At 37.0% G+C, this 12,958-nt stretch overlaps 1 long non-coding RNA gene across 2 annotated transcripts in view; it reads left to right on the top strand.

The window, feature by feature from the left end:
* LOC107847135 overlaps window positions 1-11,642 on the top strand; it is a 51,988-nt gene extending 40,346 nt beyond the window's left edge. The window contains exons 2-3 of one of the 2 annotated variants that reach the window (XR_007046901.1): window positions 11,165-11,232; window positions 11,346-11,642. This is a non-coding gene — a long non-coding RNA (uncharacterized LOC107847135). Of the gene's footprint in view, window positions 1-9,934; window positions 11,233-11,345 lie in introns of those variants that run through there. The other variant, XR_007046900.1, reaches the window with a different exon arrangement.
* Window positions 11,643-12,958: the final 1,316 nt, after the last annotated feature.

The following is a 12,958-nucleotide window of genomic DNA, read 5'->3' on the forward strand; positions in this document are numbered from 1 at the left end:
AAATTAGTTTCTAGCATGGGGGCTAGAATAAGGATATTTACATCTAGGTTGTCCCATGAGTTGGTCTTGGAGAGAAAGGTGCCTTGTTAAATAAGGATATGGACATCTCTAGACTTGTGGTGCATATGCAACAAGTGGAAGAGGAATAGAAGAGGAAAGAAAAAATGAATGAAAGGCAGAATAAAAAGTTTTGCTACTCGAATCAGGGTAGTGGTCAGTAGCAGAGTGGTAAAGATAGTAGAAAATGGCCTAGAAGAAGTAGGGCAATTCTGATTCCTAATTTATAGCTAGTGTACCTTATTCAAAGTCGTTAGGTGATCATCGCTCTCAGTATGATAGTGGGTTAGAGTACCAGGAGCCCAGTCGCATGTTAGTGGGGCTCAGTTACCTCTATGGTATCCTACTTCTAGATTTTATAGTCAAGTGCATCATGCTATTTGTGAAAAGAGAAGGAACACATATTTTAAATATGGTCAGATTGTTCATATGTAGAGGTATTGTCCTTCTAAGGCTACTTCTAAAGTAAATAATGTTCCTGTTGCTACTCTATTAACTCCCACACCGAAGGGTGCTACTTCTGCTTTTAACTCTAGCACTATTCAAAATCGTCTGTACGCTCTTGCTACTAGCTAGGATTTTGAGGCATCCCCGGATGTTGTTACTTGATGCATATTGTGATGTATATACTTGATACATTTTGTGATGTAAACTCTTATCTTGTGATGTATATTATTTACTTGATCCCAGCTACTCTCTTTTATGTAACCCCTTATGTAGATATCTATTTTGGATTTGATCTTAAATATATTTCAGACCCCTTCTTTGTGTACACCCCATTGGTAACTCTATTGTGGCTAGAATAGTCTATAGGGGTTGTGTGATATTGTTCCATGGTAGGGAGACCTTGGTGGATTTGATAGAGTTAAACATGTTAGACTTTGATGTTATTTTGGGGACAGATTAGTTGCATTCATGCTATGCGTCTCTTGATTGTCGGACTCAAAGGGTCAGTTTCCATTTCCCTAATAAGCCGGTGATCGAGTGGGAAGGTAGTTCCCTAGTACCTAAGGAAAAGTTCATCTCGTATCTTAGAGCCAGTAAATTAGTTTCTAAAGGGTGCCTCTATCACTTAGTGCATGTTAAGGATTCTAGATTCGAAGGTCCTTCTCTGCAGACTATCCCTGTGGTCAGTGAATTCCCAAGGTGTGTTCTAATGATATCCCTAGTATTCCTCTCGATAGAGAAATTAATTTTGGGATTGATCTTTTTTCAGACACTTGTCTTATTTTATCCCTCCTTACAAAATGGCTCAGACTGAGTTAAAGAAACTCATGGAGCAGCTGAAAGATCTTTTGGACAAGGGTTTTATACCCCCTAATCTATCTTTGTAGGGTGCTCCAGTTCTCTCTGTGCATAAGAAGTATGGTTCCCCTCAAATGTATATTTATTACCACCAATTGAATAAAGTAATCATGAAGAAGTAGTATCCCCTTTTGAGGATTGATGATCTGTTCGATTAGCTTTAGGGTGCTAAGTTATTTTGATCTTCAGTCGGGCTATCAGCAGTTGAAGATTAGGGAAGTAGATATCTCGAAGACTGCCTTTTGAATCCGGTATGGCTATTTTGAGTTTTTGGTGATGGCCTTTGGTTTGACCAATGTCCCAATAACATTTATAAACCTCATGAATAGGGTTTTTTTTCCAGTTCTTTGATTTGTTTGTGATTGTATTTATTGATGATATTTTGGTGTATTTGAAGAGTAAATTATATCATGTCGATCATCTTTGCCTTGTGTTGCAAACCCTAAAGAATCAGTATTTGTATACAATGTTCTCTAAGTGTGAGTTTTGGTTGAATGCTGTGACTTATCTGGGTCATGTTGTTTCTAGTGAAGGGATCATGATGGATCCACAAAAGGTTGCAGTGGTTAAGAAGTGGCCTAGACCCAAGACTCCATTCGATATTCGAAGCTTTTTGGGTTTATCTGATTATTATATAAGGTTTATGGAGAGTTTCTCTTCTATTTCTGCCCTATTGACTAAGTTGACTTAGAAGAAGGTGAAATTCTTGTGGTCTGATGCTTGCAAGGGTAGTTTTGAGAAGCTAAAGTATAAGTTAACTTCGGCTCCGGTCTTGACTCTGTCTAAAGGCATTGATAGTTTGGTTGTCTATTGTGATGCATCCTGGGTGGGACTGGATTGTGTGTTGATACATCAAAGCAAGGTCGTTTCTTATGCTTATGAATAGCTGGAAGTTCATAAGAAGAATTATCCAACCCATGAACTATAATTATTGGCCATGGTGTTTTAATAATCTAGTGACATTATTTGTATGGGGATCCATATTGATATTTGTTCTAATCATAAGAGGTTGCAGTACATGTTCACCTAAAAAGAATTAAATCTTAGGAAAAGGAGATGGCTTGAGTTGCTAAAGGACTATGGCATAAGTCTTCACTATCATCAAGACAAAGAAAACATGGTTGCTAATGCTCTTAGCAGGTTTTCCATGGGAATCATCTCTCATGTAAAAGAGGAGAAACATGAACTAGTAAAAGATATTAACCATTTGGCTAATCTCAAAGTTCATCTCTTTAATTTTGAGGATGGTGGTGTGATTGTTCAACAGGTGGCAAGGTCATTTTTTGTTGCTGAAGTAAAGGAGAAGCAAGTAATATATCCAATTCTAATACAAATTAAGAATAATGTGGGTAGGCAGAAGGTGATGGTTTTTGAGATTGGTGGTGATGGTATCTTGAGATACCAAGGCAGATTATGTATTCCCGATGTTGATATGTTATAAAGAAGAATGTTGGCCAAAGCTCATGAATCGCATTATACTATTCATCCTTGTTCGACAAAAATATACCATGATCTTAAGGAGATGTATTGGTGTAATAACACAAAGTGGGACATGGCTAATTTTGTGGCTAAGTGCATAGTGTGCCAGCAAGTAAAGGTACAACACCTAAGGGCCGGTGGGTTGACTCAAGAGATTAAACTGTCAATGTGAAAATGAGAGGTAATTAATATGTATTTTGTTACTGATCTTCCGCGGTCTCAGCAACAATTTGATTCATTTTGGGTCATCATGGATAGGATGATTAAATCTGCTCACTTCTTGCCATTGAGGACTAATTTCTCATTTGAGGATTATGACATGTTGTTCATTAAGGAGATTATGAAGTTTCATGATACTCTAGTCTCTATCTTACCTGATTTGGGTACCTAATTTTTGTCTCACTTTTAGAGGTCATTCTAGTTAGGCTTAGGGACTAAGGTGAGCCTTAGTACCACTTTCCACCCACAGATAGATAGGCAAGAGAAAAAGATAATTCAAGTCTTGGAAGTTATGCTTGGGGCTTGTGTTTTTTTATTTTGGTGGTAGTTAGGTTGACCACTTACCTCTCATTGAATTTTCCTACAACAACAATTATCACTCTAGCATTGGTATGGCTCCATTTGAGGCCCTATATAGTAGGAGGTGTAGATCTCATATTGGGTGGTTTGAGGTTGGTGAGAATGAGTTTCTTGGCCCTGATTTGGTTCACCAATCCATGGAGAAGGTGAAGGTGATTCAGAATAGACTTAAGACCACCCAAAGTCACCAAAAGTCCTACACGGATGTGAGGCAAAGGTAGTTGGAGTTCAGTGTTAGTGATCGGGTGATTTTAAAGGTTTTCCCCATGAAGGGTATGATTCGGTTTGATATGAAGGGAAAGATTAGTCCCCATTAAGTCGGTCCATAGTTAGTTTAGAAAAAGGGTTGGTAATGTTGCGTATGAATTAGAGTTTCCTTCTTGTTTGAGCTCTATCATCTGGTGATTCCTGTTTTGATGTAGATAAAGTGCATGGGTGATCCTTCTATGGTTGTTTCCTTTGAGAAGGTGGGTTTCGAATTCCTTGTCCTACAAGGAGGTCTTAGTTGAAATTTTAGATCGGCAGGTCCATCGATTGCAGACAAAGGATGTGGTTTCGGTAAAGGTTCTTTGGAGAGACCAAAAGGTTGAGGAAGATACTTGGGAAGCCAAGAAGGACATGAACTCCAGTTATTCATTCTTATTTCCCATTATGGATAATCGTGCTTGAGGTATGTATATTTCTTAACATCTTTGTTTTCTGACCTTGTTAGAGGAAATTGTGATTTTCTTAGAATCTTTGCTTTCTATCTTTTTTATGGGTAAGAGTAGTAGTATGTGGAGTCAAATCGTGCTAGTAAATGCTTTGTTCTATCATTCGAGGATGAATGATCCGAAGGGGGGGAGAGTATGTAACGCCCTGAGTTTTTAATCCTTAAAAAATAAATAAAATTTCATTCTCACTTTCTTGACTATAACTCGCTTCATGAGTTGTTGGGAGTCATGATGGGCCATAGGGACTTGGTCATGACTTAAACAGAACAAGTGGCTTAGAATTCTGCTCTAAGTATGAGTGGCTCTCAACTAGTCGTCATGACTTCTTATGGGTCATAAGGACCAAGTCATAAGGTGTCAAAAAAGTTTAACCTAAGACACTATTTTTATTATAACTTGAGGCCACTAGTCGTAAAGACCCATTTCAAGTTGTTATGTCCCAATCTTAGGGTGTCCAATATGTCATCCCAAATTGTTGCTGTCTTGAATATGATAAGTGGTTATGAGTCATCAAGTGTGGTTACGAGTTGGTGGTATGAATCGTAGCTTGACCAGTATGGGGCCTTGGTGGTTCTGACTTGAATAGGACTCCTTGTGATGAGTTATAATATGTCTTTATTAGTCGTAGTCACTTGAGACAATTTTGTCTTTTCATTAAGGGCAATTTGGACATTTCCCTTTTACCCCAATTGTAACCCACAACCTAAAACCTTATTGGGGACCCCATTAGCATTGTTAACTCACCAAAACACTTTCAAAAGCTCTCTTAAATTCTCTCCAGCATCCATAATTAGGGTTTATAAGAAGTGGGTCAAATAGAGCTTTAAGAGTTGAATTCTGTCCGTAATCTTAGGTATTTCAGGCATATTACTCTTCGCTCATTGTGAATTCCCCCAAGTAGTGATAATTGGTATGACATGTTGATGTTACCTTGCAAGTATAGTTGGTATGATCATACCAACAATGTATGCCTTAATATGTAACATGGTTTAATGAATGGGAACGTGTGATACTTGTTTTAATTGTGCTTTAATAAGGATTATGTAGTTGAGTCATGAAATTGGAGGTCATAGAGACGAGCATTGGAAACCATGGTTGTCGACATGGGGGTTTATATGACCCAGAGGTTTGCTATTTTTTATTATTATCATCTTATTAGGAGTTTTGAGTCCCTCAAGGTGGGTTTATATGACCTGGGAAGAAGATACTCATATCTCCTTGCTAGCACATCCCTCGAGGTGGGTTTATATGACCTGGGAAAAAGATATTGTGACATCTTATAAAACCCACCTTGAGGGACATGCTAGGAAGGAGATATAACATATAAAATATGTAAGGGTTGAACAAATGCTACATGAGTCCTACATCAAGAGGCTTTTCCCCGTAGGTGTATATGGAGGTTGTATGAAAAACTCATGCATCATCATTATTATCATATGTGTTATTTGATCCTAAATCAAATTTCTTCTATGTGTCTGCATATTTTACTTTGGCTTTTGATTCTATTAGCGAGCCTCTTGCCATGCCTATTTTTGTATCTACCAATGTAAGAGGTTCTTTTGTGGTAGATTGGGTGTACCAATCTTGTATTGTGACTTTCTCTAGCAGTGAGACTTAGGTAGATTTGCTTGTGTTAGATATGGTTGATTTTAATGTTATTTTGGGTATGGATTGGTTGGATCTTTATCACGTTATCTTTGATCATTACACTAAGATCGTGACTTTAGGTTGGCCGAGTGTGCCAAGAATAGTGTGGAAGGGTGTACTTCATTTGGGTCCTAAAAGGATCATATATTATGTTCAGGCTCATAAATTGGTTGAGAGGGAATGATTATCTTATTTGGATTCTATTCCTGATACTAGTGTTGTTTCACCTCCTTTCTTCGATTATGTTCATGCTGTTCGTGAGTTATAGATGTGTTCCTTATGGATTTCCTTAGTTTGCCTTCAGATCATAATATTGTTTTTGCCATTGATGTTGAGTCAGAAACCAAACCCATTTATATTTCTCCTTATAGAATAGTCCCAACCAAGTTGAAGGAATTAAAGGATCAGTTGTAGGAGTTGTTGGATAAGGCATTTATCTAACCTAGTGTATTACCTTGGGGTGTGGGTGTCTTTTTTGTGAAGAAAAAGAAGGAGTCTATATATATGTGTATTGATTATCGGCAATTGAGCAAGGTGACAGTTAAGAATAAGTATCCTCTTTCTCGTATTGATGATTTATTTTATTAGCTTTAGGGTGTTGTGTTGTTTTTGAAGATTGATTAATTATTCGGTTATCACCAACTAAGGATTAGAGCTTCAGATATTCTGAATAAAGGTTTTCAAATTTGATATGGGCATTTTGAGTTCTTAATTATTTACTTTAGGTTGACCAATGCCTCTGCCACGTTCATGGAGTTGATGAACCGTGTGTTTCGACTGTATCTCAACTCTTTTGTCATTGTATTTATAGATGATATCTTGGTTTATTCCAAGTGTAAGGCTAAGCATGATGAGCATTTGAGGATTATGATTCAAAGATTGTGGGATGAGAGGTTGTATGCCAAGTTCTCCAAGTGTGAGTTTTTGTTGGAGTCTGTTTCTTTCTTGGGTCATGGGCGACTAAAGAAGGTATTATGGTTGATCCAGCCAAGGTATTAGTTGTCCATGGTTGGGATAGACCTACTTTGCCTATTGAGATTTAGAGTTTTGTCGGCTTGGTAGGTTTTTATCGATATTTTGTTGAGGGTTTTTCATCCATTGAATCTCCATTGACCAAGTTGTTTAAGAAAAAGATTTCTTTCTAGTGGTTTAACACTTGTGAGTTGAGATTTCAAAAGCTCAAGTATTTGTTGACTTTAGCTCTTATCTTGAATTTTCCTAAGGTCATGGGTTTTACCGTCTTTTGTGATGCTTTAAGTGTTGGGTTAGATGCTTTGTTGATGTAGAAGGGTAAGGTGGTTGCGTATTCTTCTCATCAATTAAAGCCCCATAAGAGGAACCATGATTTGGAGTTGTGCGAGGTTGTTTTTTCTTTGAAGTTATAGAAGAACTACTTGTATGGAGTCTACTGTGAGATTTTCTTGGATCATCGTAGCTTTTAGTACTTCTTCACCCAGCATGATATTAATATGAGGCAGCATTATTAGCTTGACTTTTTTAAGGATTAAGACTTGACTATTCTCTATTATTAGGACAGGCTAATATGGTTGCAGATGCCTCGAGCCAAAAGTTGATTGCATGGGTAGCTTGTCACATCTTTTGACCTAGGAGAGGCCTTTCGCCTTAGAGGTCCAGACTTTATCTAACCAGATAGTTAGGCTTGATATTTTGATACCTGGGTGTGTTTTGATATTTATAGAGGCTACGTATACTTTGATGAAATAGATTCAAGCTCATAAGTTGATTGATGAGAGATTGAGATTTATTCGAGATAAGGTGTTGAGTGGTAAAGATAAGAAAGAATTACTTAATTTTGATAGGGTTTTGAGGATTGGATACAGAGTTTGTGTGCTGGGAGTGGGTGATTTGATTAGATTGATTTTGGAGGAGGCCTATTATTCCAGGTATTCCATCAAGCTAGGAGTGACCTGATGTATCGTGACTTAAGACAACAGTACTGATAGGGTGATATGAGGAATGATGCAGCAGACTTTGTAGCTTATTAACTTTGTTGTCAGCAGGTGAAGGACAATATTTGAGACCTGGTGGATTGCTTTAGAGGTTACCCATTCCCAAGTGGAAGTGGGAATGGATCACTATGGATTTGTAGACTGAGTTGCCTCGCTCTTCCCATGGATCTGATAGAGTTTGGGCCATTCTAGATCAATTGACTAAGTCTGTGTATTTTCTTCTAGTGCAGGTCTTTTTCAGTGTTGAGAGGTTAGCCCATATCTATATTTACGATATGGTGCAACTTAATGGTGTACCGGTGTCTATCATATTAGATCGAGACTTTGTGTCCACTTCTCACTTTTAGAAGACTTTTGAGGATGAGTTGGATACTCGAGTTGATCTTAGCACATCATAAGACCCAGACTGCTATTCAGTTCGAGCAGACTATCTAGGTTTTAGAGGATATGCTTCGTATGATGTGATGGATTTTGTTGGCTAGTGGGAGCAACACTTGGCTTTATCCCAGTTTACTTATAATAACAACTATCATTTTAGGCGTTGTATGGTAGGCGTTGGGTTGGTTTGATTCTTCTAAGGTTAGACCTCGAGGTACGAACTTTCTTCATGAGTCCTTAGATAGCATCTAAATAATTAAGGACAATCTTTGTGTAGCTCAACGTAGGCAAAAGTGCTACGCTGATCGTAGACTTTGTACCTTAAGATTTGATGTTGTTGATTATGTTTTCCTTTGATTCTCAAGGTATGATGAGGTTTTGGAGGAGGGGCAATCTTAGCCCCAGGTATATAGGTCCATTTGAGATTCTTCGAACTGTTGGTAATGTAGCTTGTGAGTTAGCTTTTCCCCCAGGTTTTTCATGTTCCTATGCTTCACCGTTACATTCTGGATGAGTCTCATGTCACTTATTGGGAGTCGATTCAGTTAGATGAGAGGTTATCTTTTGTTGAGGAGCTAATTTCTATTTTTGCTCGGGATGTTAGGTGGTTGTGCTCTAGAGTCATCCTTATGGTTAAGGTTCAGTGGAGACATCGACCTGTAGATGAGTCTACTTGTGAGGTCAAGTCTAATATGTGTAGTTCTTATCCCCAACTCTTTGTTGATTCGGGTATTTCTTTGCTTTAGTTTGAGGATGAACTAGATTTATAGTGGTGGATGATATAACAACCTGAATTTTTGATGTTATATATGAAAAATGTGTTTTTGGGTTATTTGGCTGTTTTACCCTCTCCATAGTTTCATTTTGGTATTTTTGGGTTGTGAGATTGATTTACATGGTTCCCAATATATTTTGGTTATATTTATGCGATATTGTGGTTCTTGGTGGCTTTGAGAGCATTATTATGTACTTCTATGGTTTTCTTTTGATCCGTGCAATGGATAGCTGAATAGACTGTGCCAGTAGATCCAAAACATTGATTTTAGGATAGTAATATATTCGGTGTGGATTTATGGCTTTTAAATCTCATTTCGACCCTCGATTTAAAAATTTATGATTTTGGGTTTAAGGAGTCAACTTTGTGAAAACGTCTTTTTAAAAATCATATATCTCCATTGAGTTCGGAGCATAGAATTTAGTCTGGTTATGTAGTTTGTTTGCATGTATCAAATTTCGAATGAATCCCAAGTTCATGGCAAAAACATGGAGAGTTTCCAAGTGTTAGCTCATTTTTGGTGCATCTGTGATCGCTACTCATCTACGATTTCACCACTTGAGTTGAGATCACACCATTGTGTGCAGAGAGGGAGTTCGATCACACTAAGGGTGTTGGCGATCTCTACACATCCTTATGCTGCCAGGGTGTGCGATTGCTGCACCTGATGATATGAAAGAGCTATAAATACACCCTTAGATTGTGAATTAGCTCATTATTCATCTTACTTCTTGAGAGATAAATTCTAAAATAGCGTGAGAGATTAAAATTGAATCCTGCAGGTGCTTAAGAAGCTAGATAAACATCAATTTCTAAATTCTCTTATAGATTTAAGGTAAGAATTACCCTTTCTTGGTTGAATTTCTTGATTAATTTCTCAATACTCCAAAACCTTAGGGCTTGATTTTAAACCTCAATTTCACTCCTTTTCACTTGAAAAATGTTCCTAATCCTATAATTACTTGTTTTTCTCAATTTTACCTTCAAAATAACTTCGATTCATGATTTTAAAATAGATTTTAAATGTTTTACTCGATAAGGTTTTGAAATGGTTTTTCTTCAATTCGAACCTCATTTTTAACTCGATTTGATTTGGGTTTTCAGCTGTAGGTTCCTGAAAGTCTGGGGAATACATTTTTGAAATAAAGTTGTGATTTTACCCTTATTTTTAGAAAATCCTTTTTGGGGTTTCCATTTTGACACGAACCTAAAGTAGGCAATATGAGTATTGTTGGCTTTATTTTGATGCGTAGAATCTATATTTCATGATTTTAGTTGATTTTGAGATTGTTTGTGAGAACTACGGTCATAGGTTAAAGTGTTGCGGACCGATTTTAGGCCTTGAGGTAGGTTATGGCTTAACTCTTTTTGACTGGATTGCGTATTTAATGTGTATACAAAATACATGTTAAGGGGATGGGAACTAATCGTGAATTTATCTATTTTAATGTGTTGTGCCCGTGTGGGAGCCTATATATGATGTAATTATTAGTTTTGAGCTATTATGTGATATGTGTGAACGTGTGGGATCCTGTGTGATGCTGATAGCCTAAAATACATGTGATTAATTGTATTTAATTGGAAATGCCTGTTGTGGTACCATTGTCTTATTGTGTTATATTCAAACTTTATTGACATATGAATCATGTGGAATTTCATGGATGGTGGAAATAATAAGTTGATATTGGCTCACGTGATTGTAGAAATATATCATTGTGGATGGTTGTGGAAATACATGATGTGGTTGGTTATGAAAAAACTCATAGTGATTGTTTGTGAACATTACATCCTTATACCATATTCATTCAGGAAATGTTGGTACCACGGTGGCAACATCTGAGAAACACTGGCAATATTTTTTTAAAACCCTTCCTGAGGGATATGTTGGAAAAGAAATATTATGACATCTTATAAAACCCTCCTCGAGGGATGTGCCAGGGAGGAGATATAATATATGGATTGTATATGAGTTGACGAACCCCCCATATATCCTACGTTGGGAGCCTTGCCTCCATAGGTGTAGACGGAGGTTATGCGACAACCTCATGAATTATCATTAACATTATCATCTTATACATTGCACTTACGTTATCGTGTTTATGTTGTATTTGAATTACCATATTGACTTATCATACCTTATTTGTGCTATCTTTCGTTAATTGTACTTGACAATCTTGTATGTACATGTTCTTTCTTGTACCTAATTGTATGTGATGTAATCTATATTATTGTTCTACCTGGTTATGTTGTTGCAATTACAGGATATGTATATTAGATCTATTAGTGCAAGCGGTGTAGGCTACCATGGTGAGACATTTTGTGATTGCAGGTGACGTGCCCTTAGTGTGTATTTTGTATGTCTTATTTTCTACTTTTCTTGATCGGCCTATGATACCTACTGAGTACAAGTAGACTATACTTACTCCTATTGTACATTTTTAGTGTAGATTCAGGTTCAAGTGCACCCCACATTTCTTGACTCGGGCGATTGTTGGAGCTTTTATGGTAGTGGATGATATTCAGGCGTTTGGATGTTTTCTACTATCTTTCTCTAATATTAGACTATGTCATTACTAGTTTTTAGAGACAAATTTGTATCTATTTGATTTTTTATGTATTTCTTTTGGATTCAAGTTGAACTAGATACATTCTTATACCACTGACATCAAGTTAGGGAGTTATGTCTAGATTGTTGTTTATTTATGGTTTGGCTTTGCTCTAGAAGCCTTACCTTGGCGGTATTTATGTCTTTTTTCCTTTGTGTATCAGTGAGGTGATAGGTTTACTTTTCAAGGTAGGTCACGACAAGTGTCATCACGGCCCTTGAATTTTGGGTTGTGACACCATATTTGTTGTTGATATTTTCAGAGCATTTGTAAAAACTGAAAAATGATATAGAAGTAGATAGGAATAAAAATGCAGTAAAAAGAATTAAAAATATGGAATTTTCCTAAGAATGACATATATCCTCTTTAAGATAGGACAAAGATGTCATTATACTGATATATAAGACTTTACTAGGCATTTAATTTTGTAGTAGTTGGACAGGTGCATCTAAAGCTATGATACTATGTTATGACGACCTAAAATCTGTCGATGATGTCAACTATTATAACCCTTAAGTAGGTAAGTGTAATACCCCAAACTTTTCTAGCTTAAATTTATTCCTAGAATGTTAAGATATATTTTCCAAAATGAATAATATTTGTTTCATATATAATTTTCTAGATTTCAACTTTCCATTGAGTGGGAAATTGAATAAGCTTTCCATTGATACCAAATTCACCCAATAACGACCCTCGGTTGAGAAGTTAGAGCATTTTTAGTTGGCACTGTACCACCTGGGCAATCACCCCATCGCGGAGGCGGTTAAATTTATAATTTTCATTTTTCAGTGGACCTTTGTGATATTGGCGCATTGCAGAGAGGTCCATTTTCCCATTTGTCAATTTCTAGAAGTCCAACGCTATAGTGGCGCGTCGCGCTGAAGGCCAAAATGGCATCTCTATAGGGCACCATGATGGTGGCGCATCACGTTGAAGTTCCAGGTCACAATTGTCAAAATCCAGTGGGACAACGCGATAGCTCTGCATCGCGGAGACCCCCAATTTCCTAGTCGTCAAATTCCATTGAGCCACCGCGAGAGTGGCGCGTCGCGGTGGCCCATCAAATTGGGACCCCAGTTCATTTTTTTAGTTTTATTTAGGAGTTTAAAAATGGTATTTTTGACAATTCCCAAGCCACCAATTCCATCCAAATACAAGATTTAAGCATATTACAAGAATTTTATGCTTATATTCATCAAAATTTCTCTCAAGCAAAACCCTAAGCTTCGACATTCAACTTCAAGAGTCCTAAGATTTCACCATTCTTTTCCCAAATCAATTCAAGATTCAAAGATCCCAATTCAAGAATTCCAAAAATCATAATTTAAGAGCACAAATAGAATCCCAAAAGCAAACTTGTTCTTCTAGTTCATTATCCAAGGTATGTGGGGTTTTGTACAAGGATAAACCTGTCATCTTTTTGCCCAAAACTTAATTTTGGTTTAAATT

This window comes from Capsicum annuum, chromosome 11, assembly GCF_002878395.1.
Source record: "Capsicum annuum cultivar UCD-10X-F1 chromosome 11, UCD10Xv1.1, whole genome shotgun sequence".
NCBI lineage: Eukaryota > Viridiplantae > Streptophyta > Magnoliopsida > Solanales > Solanaceae > Capsicum > Capsicum annuum.